Raw genomic sequence first — 16,226 nt, 5'->3', positions numbered from 1 at the left:
GTATTTCAATCCAGACTCAAAACTGAGTTGTTCTAAATCTAGCAGTTACAACAGAAAAAGGGCCAAGTTTGTAGGCTACAGTGCAAAGTGTATCCTTAGCAGTTATATCCACAGTGCATTTGGACTATGTGTATTTGTCACAGTGTAAAAAAAAATCTTTAGAAAACCTTCTCTCAGTCTGAAATATTATTTATACCCAGTCCTATAACTATTGCATGAATCTTCCTCACAGGGGATTTAACAGCAGCGTGTCAGTTGAATCATATGCTAGATTGTATTAGATGTGTGAGCGGAACATTATCCTGTTATTCTCTGTTGATCATATTGACATTAGTTGGTTTGATTTATGCAGCAGGTTGGAAGAGGGACAAAATTCTGAAGTAATTCTGGCTACACGGCTGCATTCTTGACTATATAGTAGACAGTTATAGAAAGGAAATGATTTATTTTTGCACTCTCCGGTGTCACCCAGATGAGGATGGCGATGAGTTTTTCTTCACCACCATCACCATCACCTGGTGCTCGTTAGGAAGGAATATAAATTAAAATTTCAAACTTTTATCATTTTTATTTAGAATTTTAATATTTCACTAAAGCTGTTTTGTACAGAAAAAAAAATGAAAAAAATAGGAGAAACATCTGGAAATGCAAACTGCTGCAAAATTACCACAAAACTCACAAACCACAACATAAAACCACATCTGTTCACAGCGCAGCATCACAACACAACTCAAAACCAACAACAAAAGGTAAAGAACCACAATGTAAACACAACAGAAAGGTTACCTCACGGCACACGGAGGAGGTCTCTTCTGCTTCAGTTTCTTCTGCTCAAGAGAAAAGCTACCAAATGACGTTTTATTGTAAAAGTTGTTGTTAGACTGCTTCACATCTGGATGGGGTTTAGAAGGTTTTTTGTTGTTGTAATTTTCAGTATTGCACGTGCTTGATGTCAGAAGCACAGATATTATTAGTGGGGTTTTACTGAATAAAGAGCAAATGATGGTATTTGAGCAGCAGAAGATTAACGTGTGTCTCGTGCAAGAGATCAAGCACAACTTCATTTAATCTTGTACTGAGATAATGTGAAACATTCTGTAGTGTTGCACAGCATTAAGCTATTGAGCACCGTTACGATACCGCACAAGTACCCGGGGCTCTTTCACACTTGTTCACACCTGTTAGCAAGCAAAGCAAGCAAAATTGCTTTTTAAAATTAAATTACTAATTAAACCGTCAGAAATGCAGCGATGCAGAAAGGTAAACGAGTCTTTGCCATGTGTTCACATACATGAAACATGCTGCATGGAATTTCATTCAGTTCAGTGTCTAATCTGCTCTTCACTTGATATTGGATTGAGACCACATGGCTCAGATGCACTGGGAGTGTTCATTACAGCTGAGTGCGGTGGTTGTGTTCTCATCTTCCAAAGCGAACCACGCCAACACAAAGGGAAAACACAGCAGGGTTTCATTCAAACAGACTGGACGCTACATGTGTGAAAGGAGTATGGAGTGGACTTCATGTACTCTGAGGGTACTTATACCACTTGCTGCACTGAAGCTGTTTCTTCCATATTTGGAGCCATTTAACCAAAGCAGAAACACAAATACACCACAGACTAACATTTTAATGAATATTCGTATTATGTTGTTTATCTAACATCTGCTAGAGCTGTTTTACTGAAAACCCAATCTGACTTATCTCTAATCTAAAAGTACCAGTTTTGTGAATAGTAACCGGGTTATTTTGATATTCCAGTTTACCAAACTGTGGACTGTGGATTTACCAGTATAATGACAGACCAGTTAGTGTCCCATTCAGTGAAATCTGTTACTGCACGCTTGTCCACATCTTTCTGTAAGTGTCCTAAATTCCTACCATGATCCTGCCTAAATACCTGCTCTCTTCCTGCACACTTTGTTTACATATATTTACATATATATGACGTGAGCAGTGTATATTTAACAGCTGCTATTTAAACTCAAGGCCTTTGGAAAAGCACTAACGATAGTTAAAGTTGAACCAAAGGCCCTGGCGCTCTGTTTGATGTTGCTGTAAAGGGAGTGTGCTGTAGCTGACACGCTGTGTGGGACACTACATCAGCAATGTGAGTTCAGGCCCTGAGGGAACTGTGTGAAAGTTACTCCAGACAGAGAGAGAGGCTGATCGATACTGCAAGGTTAAAGTGTGTGTGTGTCTTTGTGTGTGTCTCTGTGTGTGTGTGTGTGTGTCTCTGTGTGTGTGTGTGTGTCTCTGTGTGTGTGTGTGTGTCTCTGTGTGTGTGTGTGTGTCTCTGTGTGTGTGTGTGTGTCTCTGTGTGTGTGTGTGTGTGTGTGTGTGTGTGTGTGTCTCTGTGTGTGTCTGTGTGTGTGTGTGTCTCTGTGTGTGTGTCTGTGTGTGTCTGTGTGTCTCTGTGTGTGTGTGTCTCTGTGTGTGTGTGTGTCTCTGTGTGTGTGTGTGTGTCTCTGTGTGTGTCTGTCTCTGTGTGTCTGTGTGTTTACTAGACATGGTGAGTTCATGCAAGTTTGCTGTCACTGAACTCTGTTTGCTTTAGGTATATTTAGATGTTGAATGTTGTTTGTGCAGGACAGTTCATATGCCGTGGTGTGAAGAGTGTGTGTGTGGATGGATGGATAGATTTTATTAAAAGTCAAATCAACAATATATGTAATTTTGAGATATTAGTGTGTTTTTTTTTCTGTAATTGCACTGAGTAATCATATAAAACGTTTATTGAAACACCTTCTTATTATCCGATCATTCAATCATATGGCAGCAGCTGCATAAAATCATAGAGAGATACAGGTCAAGAGCTTCAGCTACTCAGATGTCTGTGAGACATCAGACTGGGGAAAGTGTGAGCTCTGTGACTTTAACCATGGTGTGGTATGTTTGTGCCAAAAAGGCTGGCCTGAGGTTTTCAGAAACGGTTGATCTCCTGGGATTTTCACACATAACACCCTCTAGAGTTTACAACAATGGTGTGAAAAGTGAAAAACATCCAGTAAGCTTTGGTTGTGTAGGCAGAAACTCCTTGTCCATGAGAAAGGTCAGAGAAGAAGGGCTGGTTCAAGCTGACAGCTCTGCGGTAACTCATAACTACTCTTTACAACCAGGTTGAGCAGAAAAGCATCTCAAAACCCAACATGCTTAACACTGAGGAGGATGAGCTACAACAGTAGAAGTAGAAGACACCACCACATCAGATGTAATGTCTAGTAAAAGTATATGAGGCTGCAGTGAGCACAGAATAATTAAAATTGATAGTTTATCTGTTTCCTGGTCTGATGAGTCTGGATTTCGGCTGCATGCAGGTTTTAGGGTCAGAAGTGGCTGCATGAGTGCATGGCTTGTGTCAGCAGTTCAGGCTGGTGGTTGTAGTGTGATGGTGTGGGAAACGTTCTCATGACAGAGGCCCTTAATACCATACAAGCATTATTTGAATGGCGCAACGATGTCTGATTATTGTTGCTGAGCTCACAAACTGATTCCATGAACTTGACGGCGAGTCGCGCGAGCTTTCAAAAGCCTCCCCAGTGACTAGATCTGAATCTGTAGATCTTTGGAATGTGGTAGAACAAGAGATTAACAGCATGAATGTATTGTAGATTGAAGCTATTATACGATGCAGACAAGTCAACAATACATGTGTGTCAGCGAGACTCATTTTTGTACTAAAGCACAAACATGCTTTATTGAGCTAAATGTGAGCGGCCATGTTGAACATGTGTCTCGCTGACTTTGTTATCCAAAGCGAACCATTTCAGATTTACTGCCGCTCTACTTTTTCATATGTACATCATGGCTTTATATATGTGCTCTCACAACATGTAAAGAGCAGAGGACATGCATGAGGCTAGAGATATCGACAGCAATCAAACCCAGGAGCCAAGAACAGATTTTCATTCATCCATTAATCAGCCTATGTTTAATTATCTTCTCAATATAATGGCTTTTAGGGCTTTAAACATTTAGCGCAACCATATCCCAAAAGTGTGATTTTTGGCCTAGCACTTGAAGAGAACTAGTTTTACTGTTGCATGTTAGCAAGCACATAATGGATTATGTTTGTGTGTGTGTTTGTGTGTGTGTGTGTTTGTGTGTGTGTGTGTGTGTGTGTGTGTGTGTGTGTGTGTGTGTGTGTGTGTGTGTGTGTGTGTGTGTGGAGAGACTTAAGTAAGACCCCCTGCTATAATTAACAGAAACTCCTGAGGAGATCCAAACCACATTAGTGGGGTTTCCATCCACCTGTTTTTATGTGAACTTTCTTATTAGCACAGGCAGAAAACCTTTTTGAAGAGCAATTGTCGACTCTGCAGATTTTGACAGAGAGCATGCGGTAAGAGCCGAGGAAAGCTGTATCATTTAAACTATTTAGAAAGTGAACGTGTGTCTTTCCGAATTGTTTCTTGATCCTTATTCAGGACTGAGGGACCGACCTGTAGAATAACATGTTCAGAACAGAAGGAGTTCTGTAAGATAATGGATTAGATCATGATGAATTAAATTATTCTTTTTTTTTTATTACACAATTGCAATTTTTTGCTTTTCTATGTCATACAGATAACTGAGGTGCACGACCAAGTGCCCAATCGGTAAACAACATGTAACAGGGCACCTGGTTTAGAGCTGCAGTCGCCTAGTGACACACACACACACATACCGTTGTTTGCATGCTAAACTTAAAAAAGCCAGGCAAACCGATCACATGAGAGATAAACACACACTTTATCACCCTAGAGATCAAAGCCACTTTAGTCTCAAGGTTACGCTGCCACTGTCGCCTGAGTATAGACACATTCATGTGCCAGAAGCTGAGGCGTTTAAATTGAGAATACATGGTCCTCTGATGAGTTCAGTAGCTCAAACAGATTCAGTAGGAGCCAAATCACACTCAAAACGTAGTCAAGCACTTCACGATTGTAGATGTCTGGTGTAGAAGTTCAAAAAGTTGCATCTAGCACACATTGTTTTTATATGGAAATGTAGGGCACTATTAAATAAAATGAACACTATTTATTCATTTATTAGTGTATTTGTTTATTAGTTTGGTTTTATCTTTAAATATATTTATTTATTATTAATATTATTATTTTATACAAATATTTATTCGTTTATTTTTAGATTATATATTTTATTTATTTATTATAAAAAATGTTTATTTTATTTATTATATTTGTGAATAGTAAAAATGACAGTCTGGGCAAGTCGAGATTGAATCTCTCCCAAAACAAGTGAGTGTTTTGTGGCTCTATACTGTATACTAGCAAACGTCTCACTGACAAGATCTCTGCATTTCTGTCTTAGTCACAGAAAAGTGTAGAAAAATAATCAGAAGGAGAAGAACAATAAGAAGTACAAAGAATAATGATCGTGCACCATTTTTGAGCCCCGTTATAATTGTCTCATGACGGATCCATTGAACACGCCTGACTTTCCAAACGTGGATGACAAGCTTGCGCTCTTTAAGAGGAGCTGTACGGACTGTACAAAGTACTGTTTGTGATTGATTCTTGAGTCAAACGAAAATGTTGACATGCTGTGGGTGAAGGCTAGAGGTTTTTAATGTGTCCTGTACAAGCATGAGTGAGAATGAAAAGAGGAAAAAATGAGGCCCAAATTGTTTTTTTTTTTTGGGACTTTGATGACAATTCGAAAATGATTTCATCTCTTAAAATAGCCATGACGGAAAACGTCTAAGAAGCGCTTGCGTGAGCGTAAAATTGAAAAGAAATTGCTGAAAATATTCCTTCCAGCAGACTGTCACTGTGCATGAGTATGGGTAGCATTTCCACTGTGCAGCAAGTAAAGACAGCCCATATTTAGACCAAATTTGGCAACCCGTTAAGGAACCAGGATGTCCGGTGCCAAGCCGTGAAGCCGCGATGGCACAGCAACCTCCACATTTGCCACAAAGGGCTGCAGGGAAATGAAATTGTGTGAGTAATAGGCAGAGTTTAAAAAAAATAAAAAATAAATAAATAAATAAAGGCAGCTGCAGTCGCTGCACCTTCTCCAGAAGAGAAGAGGAAAAGGCACATAGATACAACGAGGAGGAGTTGATCCGAGCCATGACGGGAAGCTAGCAGATGGGGAGTGTTCTCACAGGAAGCAACCAGATACACGCCAAGGAATTGGGTGTGCTGATGCAAGATTTCTCCCAATTCACCTTGAAGCCTAATCACATTATGTGTTCTATCAGCACACTGGAGTGAAGCTTGGCTGGCAATTAGCCAGTCTCTGATGAAATGATACACTTCAGTGTCCTGATGCGGACAAGATGCTAACAGGACTGCACGTGCAATCGTAGCGGATCGAGAACAAGTTTCCAAAATGGCCCAGAAACGCCAAAGCCCAGAAATCAGCTGCTGCCGCTTTGATTGCCAGCCTGGTTAAAGACGTGTTTTGGAGTAGTCTGCAGAAGCGCCGCAGACAGAATTACGGCTCTTCTCTTACAGCTCGGGAGTCGTTCCTGAGCAATGGGAAGTAGGAGGAAGAAAAGTCTTTCTCTTTTCTTCGTGGTGACTCTGTGCAAAATGCTCCCGTTTCCTGTAATTAATTTTCTGCCTTCAAAGTTAGAGCTGCTTTGGCAGACACAACAGGTTTTCCGCACTCCCTGAAACGCCGACGAGGAGGGGGGAGGAGGGGGGGGGAGCAAACTGGAGAGAACAGCCTGTACAAATAGCAGACACTGGCTGATGGGAGGAAGTTCTGTGCATCAATATGCTGTGCTACTTGAGAATGAGAATTGAAACGGCAAAGCTGTGTAGAGAAGCACAAGAACACAGACGAAAACTCAGTATCTATCAGTACGTTAACCCCTTCATACATAAATCATCCTAAACGCTAAAATGACACGCAAATTCAAATTCACTTCAATCACTTTAAATATCTGGTGTCCAAAAATAAAAAGTTTCTTGCAGTTTTTAGCCAAACTGATTTAGAAGACGTAGTTAATAACGTTTGTTCCTGTCTGATTTTAAATGGGTTTTTTCTTCCAATATATTTCTAAAAGCAATCTTCATTTCTGGTTACAGAGTGTAGATTCTGTACATAAAGGGGTTCAGCATTTTCTCTCAGTCTCTTTGACCATGTTGTTATTAGTTTCTTGTACAGATTAGGTTGAATTTTTTTTCCCCGAGATCTTGCTTTGTCAAACCTGTTCACAAGTTCTACAGACATCATTACTGATGAACTGATGAACATTACTGATGATTGATTCTCTCACATAGCCATGTTCAGTGGCAGCGTCTTAACCTGCTGGAAGAAGCCAGAGATTCTTGGTAGATAAATCTGCACAACATTTTTCAGGTAATTAAAGTAGACTGATGCTGAGTTATCTAAGGTACATACCTAACTGTGACAGGAAGTGCTTTCACAGAGCTACATTAAATCAAGGCTAGACACAAATTATTTGCCTCTCAAATCTGAAGTTCCCAAACTATTTGTTGACTACTCCCTCTCTCCTTCTGTCCCTCCCACCCTCCCTCTTTCCCTCTCTGCTCTTTATTTTTGTTCTCTTCCTCTGGTTCTATGTGATTCTTACATTTTCCCTTATTTTGTCTATTTATAAACCCCCCCCCCCCTCCATCCTGTTTTATTGACTTGAAAGTCTCTCGTGATTCTGTGCTCTCGCTCTTTCCGTTTCTCTTCAGTTTTACAGGGTCTGTGCCTCCCCTTGCTTTTCGTTCCCGCTTCCTCTCTGCAGCAGGCCCTGTGTCTCCCCTGCGTGGAATGGAATGCAGAGGGAAAGAGAAGCAAATCCAGAGCAGCATACTAAACTGTTACTCTCTCTCTGTCTCTCAGTCTATCTCTCTCTCTTTGTGTCTCTCTCTCTGTCTCTCTCTCTCTCTTTCTGTCTTCTCTTTTTTTGTCTCTGTGTGTGTCTCTCTCTCTATGCTCTATGTCTCTGTCTCTCTCTCTCTCTCTCTCTCTGTGTCTTTCTCTCTCTGCCTCTCTCTCACTTTCTCTCTCTCTCATTCTGTCTCTCTCTCACTGTGTGTGTGTCTCTCTCTCTCTCTCTCTCTCTCCCTTTGTGTATGTGTGTGTGTCTCTCTCTCTCTCTCTCTCTCTCTCTCTCTCTCTCTCACTTTGTGTGTGTCTCTCTCCCTCCCTCTCTCTCTCTTGTGTGTCTCTCTTTCTCTCTCTCTCTCTCTCTCATACTCTCCTCTGCCCTTCTCCTGCCCTCATCCCTCCACTCCTCAGCAGGCGGCCTTCATCTTCACTTCTCAGCGCTTATTATTGTTAATGTATAGCGAGTATGGTGTAGAGTTGTAAGTGGCAGGATACTTGCAGCAGTAGTGACGAGGCTGTGCTGCAGACAGAAAGTGGAAAGCCTGCTGTGTAGCAGGAAAAGCTGTACAGATATAATGAACGTGATATCATTTGGGAGACTGGAGACTGACATCCACAAATGGCTGCATGTATTAGATAAGTACTTTAAAATAGGAAATCTCTCTTAATTTGTTTTTCAGTTTATTTTCTACAGTGCTCTTCACAGTGGAACATATCAGAAGAGAGATTTAGATCCCTAACGAGCAAATCACAGGCGAAAGTAGCAAAAAATCAACCCGAAGGAAGAAACTCTAGGTCTTTGCACACATGAACTACTTCCCCTGGTGATTATAAACCCCAGGTAAACAGAATTCTGGGCCGTCTTGTATCCATGTCATACTCCACCCCAGGGTTAACAATTGTTCCTGGTTTATTCATAATCTGCAGGTTTCACACTGTACATTTCTAAACCCTGGGTTTCTAAATTCTAATAGATCATTTACAATAAATGTCACAGTAGTTACTAAATACACACACTTCTTATATGCTTAAAAGTTGTGTGGTATTTTATCACATTTATCTCATTCATACACTGAGCTACCGCTTCCCATAGGAGAAAAAAGGCAACGGGTAATCACTTTATTTACATCATCGTCATTATCAATAACAATCATTATCATCACCATCATCTTCATCATCATACTGTTTTAAAGCAATGCTCTGACAGGATGCATGTTCATAGAGCCGAGCCTTGGGATAGCGCAATCTCAATATTGTAAATGATTGACTTCATGACTTTTTCTAAGTATCATGGGTAGGCTCAGGTGTCAGTATTGCACAGAACAACGTCTCTGGAACGTTAGGATATTATGCTCCAAGTTCTGTTGGATTACATCAGATCTGTTTGTACAGGTACTTGTAGGTGCTAGAAACGTGAACCGGTTTAATTATGCTAGATTTTGAGTACCAGTGTAAACCTTCTGCCTGCTCAGTAGCAGTAATCCATTTTCTTAACTAGATCTGTAAAGGTTCTGTCAGGGCCAGCATTGGATCTGAATCCCAACGGATGAACTCTAATAAAGCCTGAGGAGAATTTCTATCTCATCCATTCCAATAGAACCTTGGGATGTGTTGTGAAGTTCTGTTCATCAGGGCTAGTTGTGTATCTTTTTTTTTTTTTTTTGAGAATTGCTTTAAAATATTAAGAAGTCTGCTTTATAAGAAAGCTCTGTTAAACACTGGGATTAAAACGTGTTATTTAAGTGCTCAGAGCAACACTCTAGCAAGGAGCTGAAGTTTATCCTAGGAGTAAATTGTAAGCAACAACTGTGCACATTTTCATAATACACAGTAAGACAAGATGTAAGCAGTGGTACCAGAATTATGTTCCAACACCACAACATTTTTAAGATGAATGTTGGATTAATAGTGTGAAATAAAAAAAAAACAATATTATTAGTAGTTGTGGTTCGTATTTATTTATATAATCATTGAAGAAATGTAGTCTTGGTAAAATACAGTACCACTTCCACCAAAGACATCCAGTTACAGCTCCATATTTATTAAGGCATGCGATCAAGAGATTGAAACCAAACGCAAGCTAAAGGTTGGGCGATAAATATATTGTGTGTGTGTATGTGTGTGTGTGTATGTGCGTGTGTGTATGTATATATATAATCAAATTCTCAGACAATTGTATGGTACACAGTATATAAACACAAAATATACTCCAGGTTTGCTGTGAAGCTTCCAGAAAAACTCTAGTCTTGCATTTTAAGAAACCGTGTGATAAACATTGAACACTGAAAAAGACGACGTGTGTGTTCTGTAAAAATGTTTTGCATTTCACAGTTAGAAGGATTCGGTTCAGAACTTCCCCATCAACTCAGCTTTTTTTTATCAGTAAATCTTTTTAAATAAGGGCCATATTTCGATGACTAGACGAAAATAGTGTGAACTATTTGGGACTAGAGCTGATAGGGGAGTCTAGGCATGATGAAAGTACTGTATAAGGACTAGCAGAAGTTGGTGTAATATACTATAATATTCAGTTCAGTTTTATTTGTATAAAGCATTTAACAGTGGATATTTTCACAAGGCAGCTGTACAGAAATTCCATTTATAAATATATCCCTAAGGAGCAAGCAAGGAGGCGACCGACGACAAGGAAAACCTCTCAAAGGCGACACGAGGCAACATAACCTAGCACTGTATCATTCCTTTCTATTTATTCTAATTGATTTGCTGGTTAAATCGGAGTCAGTATAGCCTCGTGATCAATGTCTTTAGGAACTCTTCATCATTTCTCATTTCCGAGCCAGGAAGAACGAGGGTGCACTTGTTTTTTGTCTCAATGATGCCAGCTTTGGTGACTCCCAACACTTGTGAAGCCCTCCTTAATACCCACCTTTTTAGGAGCACTCAAAGCTAAAGATTTTATACATTACTTTTCCTTACTCCTAAGTGTAGGAGTAAATTTCCTGATTTCTAATGGTGTTTTTTTTATTTTTTTTTTGCACTTGCCTTAGAGCTTGCTTTCAGAGCTTCAGCTTTTTTTTTCTTTTCCCTTTTCCTCTGCAGAGAGGCTTTATACATCCCAGTCCTGAGCCGCCTGCTTTTCTCTGCTTTATGATTGTTAACTTTCACTTGCAAGGTTAATGGGTACAAGCAATGGAGACTGCATGTGTGTGCTGTTAAGATTCTGACAGAAGGAGACACTAATGAAGGACTGGTCTGCAGAATATGTGACTAAATGCTAAAGATGACATCTGCTGTCTTATTACACCTCAAGCCTGTGTTCCACAGCCAGACTCAACAGATTTAGAGTCAGATGATATTCTCAGTCTGTCTGAACCAGATCTGGCCAGAAAATATCTGAATCCAGAAAATCGTAGGTATCGCTTCATTTAGATCAGTCTGTTGATTACAGAGGGATGAATGCGCTGGTGGGAAAGCTCTGGTCAGTAATTAAACATCAGTATCTCTGAGTCTTACATTTGTATTGGTGTACATAATAAACCAGTGAACATGATTAGGGTTGAAAACTATAAATTTATCAGGAAAAAAGGCTGCTTTTATGGCACTGCCTTAAAACACATGTGGCTTGTTATACACAAGTGATCAGTGGCCATAAAACTGGTTGAGGTTTGAATCGAAAAAAAAAAAAAAACATACTCAGTATGGCTGTGATAGTGTTTGGATAAAAAAGTAAGCTGGAGATGGCAGGAATTTTCATAAACATACATTTGACAGGTACAGTCAAACATCAGATACTGTACGTCAAACATCAGATACTGTACGTCAAACATCACACTCCAGCTTTAGGCACAAAAGAAGTCTGACTACGTGGTGACATGTAAATAGGAGGGAGGGGGAGAGAGAGAGAGAGAGAGAGAGAGAGCTGCATGATTCTTTGTGAAACAGGAATTAAACATTCTTTAACTTAGAATTGAAATCATCTAATTATGTTTTCTGTGCTTTCACTTTCTAATTATTTTATTTTTCATTAACAAATTACACTGCTCAGCTTTTTTTTTCTCTCTCTCTCTCTCTCTCTCTCTCTCTCTCTCTCTCTCTCTCTCTCTCTCTCTCTCTCTCTCTCTCTCTCTCTCTCTCTCTCTCTCTCTCTCTCTCAAGGCTTTGGTTTACCTTTGTGCGGATTTGTGTTTTTTTATGTTCTATGCTTTGTTATAGCTTGCATGCTGTACGTAATGACGTGTGTTTGGAATCACACCATATTTTATCCATCACAAATTCAGCTCTGTTGATGAGTTAGTCCATCAGTGGTGTCAGTAATTGGGATGAGAAAACAGCAGCTAATTATATTTGCAAACTCACAGGCTTGGTCGTAAGCCTCAGTCCATCTTACTAAAAAGATACACAGTACATTAGCGGTGTCTGACCTCTGTAGGTCTATTATTTATTGTGCACTTCGTGTTCTTGAACGTATTTTGACTTGCGTTGCCGCTGTATGATTAACTTGCAAGGTGGAGAAGCAACTTTTTTAAACAGCAGCTCTAAAAGCACAATTTTATAAAAACAAATTTTGCACACATTCCATATTGGACCATGTGTCACAACATTTGCGTAAGTGCAGTTTGTAGATCATTAATACATATTGATCATAAAAAAGGTGATCAAGCCTCAATCTCAGGGTGTTTACGTTTCTCTCTTCAGCATCTCCTAAGCATTCCCGAACGATTCCGTTCCCGCAGACGGTGAAACCAAGAACCGATCCCTCCGGATTAGCTGTACTGTAACAGCAGTGTAGTGAGCTGACGACTGACGCTGACAGCTTTGTCACTTTGTCATCCTGACACTGAGCCGCCTTTTGATCCACCGACACTGAAACCCCACATTGAAGATCTTCAGCAAAACAAATCATAGTTGCAGTGTTAATATGTGCCTTGCATTTTTTTTTTAATCTTTGCTTTTACTTAAGGTGTGTATCGTAAGTGGTTTATTGTTGTTCCAAAGACATCAAGCTCATTAATTGACACGCATTTGTAGGCAAAGCGATTTAAGAAGAATACACTGATTCTTAAATGGCGCTGAAAACAACTTTTCTGAATGTTCTTTTGAGCCACTGAGTCCTGATAGTTTTCAGACTGGATTATTCAGCCTGGGAGGGCAAAGAAGGTGGATTAAATAAGAAACTGATGGAAGGAGATGGAGGAGAAAAAGGAAATTCAGAGCCTGGTGAAGCATGCGAGCAAGCCGGAGTGCAAGCAGCTGGAGAAGAGCGCTGGTGTATCAGCAGCGGTGGCTTCAAACACACACACACAGACTGAAAGACAAACAGGCAAGAAGACAAACATTGCCGTAGGGTACGGTCATGCTGCTTTTGCTCTGTAAATAGCACCTCTGTCTCTTTCCTCCCTCTGTCTAGACGAGGAAAGCGTAAGCTGTTATGTTGCGAGGTGAGAGAAAAGGGCCATTAGGAGCACAAGCACGAAGGCTGAAGTTACTCAGATTAGCAACGATTTTCTGGTGAACAGTTTGAAACAGGACGGATGTAATTTGTATTTTCAGGGAGGTTTAGATGAGCTGGACATGTGCGTGTATATAAAAGGAGCCACAATATCGACAAAAGTGTTTAACTAGACTACTTTTTCGTTAATGTGCTTTGAGTTTTGATCACACTTCCTGCGCAATCGAGTATATCATCTTAAAAGCATACATGTTGATGATTAATAATGCATCGTAAACAAAAACTGCTACGAGACAGTTCATTTGAACGCTCTACAAGTCATCGTGTACTATAGATGTTGGTGTTAAACATGTTTGAACGAGGAATAACTCAGCTGTGTGTCAGCTGTCGTGAGTTTGTACACAGAGGTGCCACCATCTGCTCTTTAGCAGTCGTATTTATTATGTTTGACCTGTCGCTATGGCGATACAGAATGACACCTGAAAACTACACCGTTCTGCTTTTACAGATAAATCAGCAGTTAGAGCAAACACAGACTATTTAACCAGCAGAACAGACCCGTTCCCTAGAAGAGGAAAGGACGTGGACATTAAAAGAGGCTCTTGCTTCTGGTAGCACTTTCTTTTGCTTGCTGGATTTTGCAGTGTGTCTGTTCGTAGGCTGCACTTCGTCATTGTTGTTTATTATTCTTTTATTAGTCACAGGCATTCCTGTCATGTCAGTAATAAACATGTAACGCCTGCTTTTTTTGTCCAGAGATATTTGACAGTAACGACTTTCACGATCGTCGACTGCTTTCAGTGACGGACGGTTTTTCTGAGCATTTTGACATGGACCACACTACAGACAGGACACACACTTGTGCTCATTTTTTAACATTTGTATGAAGTAAGCTTTTACACCACACATATAAGTACAAACATTTCTACTGTAGCAGTAATACGTGATCAGGAAATTTAATCCGATAGAGCAGGTGAACTAAACAGGTTGACGTCTGATATTCCTTAGGGCCTGTGCGCTATCATTCTAATCGTTATATCATCAGAATCACAATCGGGTTTATTGCCAGGCACTGTAGCGTGAGCGTCATGTCATGGTGAACAGTGTGCTTACTGTGGAAACGACAGTTACAGTATATACTATTAGACTCAGTATGTAAATGTGTAAGCATTGCAAAATCTGAGATCTGCATGAGAGAATTTTTGGGCTTTATGTTTCCAGCAACTCAATCTTAGGAAGCAAATTATTTAGATATTAATTCATTGCATGCATCCGGTGTATGATGCATGCAATATTCTTTTTGGTAATAAAAAGAAAGGTAGACTAAGTTAATATTGTTCTATATTTTAATCCTAAACAACTAATATGGTTTATAATTCACGTTGGCATGGAGCCAGCATGTCCAACCTGTAATATTCTCTCTTTTTTTTTTTTTCCCCCTTTCTCTATGCCTGCAGATTTTCTTTGTTAGCCGCAATAGCCCTTCTCTCTACAGCTTAGAGTCAAGGTTTCAGCCCGTGGTCGACTTTTAGTTATTTATTTTCATTATTTATGCATTTATTTATTTACTTACTTTTTTTTTTTATCTGCTGGCTGAACGTCTTGAGACAACCTTCAACGTGTTCTGTACATCAGCTAGGATCCTCTCAGCAGCCTCCTTACATGAAACTTCCCTGTCTCTCTTACATTCATCAAAATAAGATTTTTCAATCCCCTAGTCCAACTTAATCTGATTATAGACTAGATTATAATGAGTCTTGTTCTCATTTTTAATGAGACTTGTTCACGTTTGCTTGTCTGAGCTGTGGAATGTTACTTAAGGCTTGTGTTCTCAGGAAAAGTTCAAGTTATTCAAGGATGAATGGACTATTGCCATTACATTGTGCAGGCACATAGCAACAATTCTGATAATGCTGATTATGTGATAACGATAAGTATTTCACAACAAAACATGTGTAATAAGTTTGACACCTACCTAACTGTTTACTGCTTTGGTTTATTTTAGAGGATTGGCTACTGTTAAATAAACCACTGGATCCGACAAAGCAAATAAAGTGACATCACACTCCTCGTGACTACATGCTATGTTTAAGTAGCTGCTTAACTGTGTGCTAATGTTAGAGATCTAGAGTATATACAGTAGCAGCAAAAGAGTAAACACAAGCCCAGACCTGGACTAATCGTTCTTATCTGTCAGGAACTCTTATCTCAAGTGACTCACAAAAGTGCTTTGTTGTCTACTTGGGTGTAAGGGGGTGGGGGGGTGGGGGTTTCACTACGCTCATGATGGGGAAGACTGACCGAGGTCTGGAGAATCTAACAAGTTAAAGCACTCAGCTGTTTAAGGCAACAGAGGGGGATTTATGTCCACACCAGTACAGAATACTGACCTTTCTTGTGGTTTGAAGGTGGCTGCTCCAGCTGAGCTGTAGTTGTGGCTCAAAGACCTTAAGGTACTGTGTGAAATGTGACTAGTGGGGCAGACCTGAGAGCTGGTGAAGGTTTTAAATCTAATGCCGACAGCAACAGAAAGCCAGGAGGGAATGGTGCAATGTAGTGGCATGTGTAATCGAAGACAAGTCTGACCACAGATACATGAACCTAAGGGCACACTGAGAGACAGGGTGCAATAGTCAAGCGTCAAGGTGACATGGGACTGTATACAGGCTTTTTTTTTTTTTTTTTGGGAAGAAATGCTCAACTTACATATGACTTCAGATGTCTCTGAGCAGTTTGGACATACAGGCTGGGATTGGATTGCCCTAACGTAACCTCTTGCCTTTTTTAGAATAAATCTCTAGCTGTTTTCCTGCATTAACACACCCATGTTGACTCAGAAAGGCCTGGTCTTTAGCTGATTAGTTGGATCCACTGTGTTTGAGCCGAAGAACAAGCACTATTCCCAGACCAGGGCTACGAGCTGGTGACATACAGCATAACCAAGGGTATGGTAAAGTATAGGGGTAAAGACTCAAGACACAAAATCATAGGAGCGTTTTGAATTAATAGAATTATTTA

General features: G+C 40.1%; 1 protein-coding gene across 3 annotated transcripts in view; it reads left to right on the top strand.

Annotated features, from left to right (window-relative positions):
- The window catches only part of ldlrad4b (low density lipoprotein receptor class A domain containing 4b), a 68,057-nt gene that overhangs the window by 20,643 nt on the left and 31,188 nt on the right, over positions 1-16,226 (top strand). The gene's annotated exons all lie outside the window — the stretch shown is intronic.

Source organism: Tachysurus vachellii, chromosome 5, assembly GCF_030014155.1.
Source record: "Tachysurus vachellii isolate PV-2020 chromosome 5, HZAU_Pvac_v1, whole genome shotgun sequence".
Lineage (NCBI taxonomy): Eukaryota > Metazoa > Chordata > Actinopteri > Siluriformes > Bagridae > Tachysurus > Tachysurus vachellii.
Note: the sequence above shows the minus strand (reverse complement) of the source record. Positions and strands in the feature narration are given on the sequence as shown.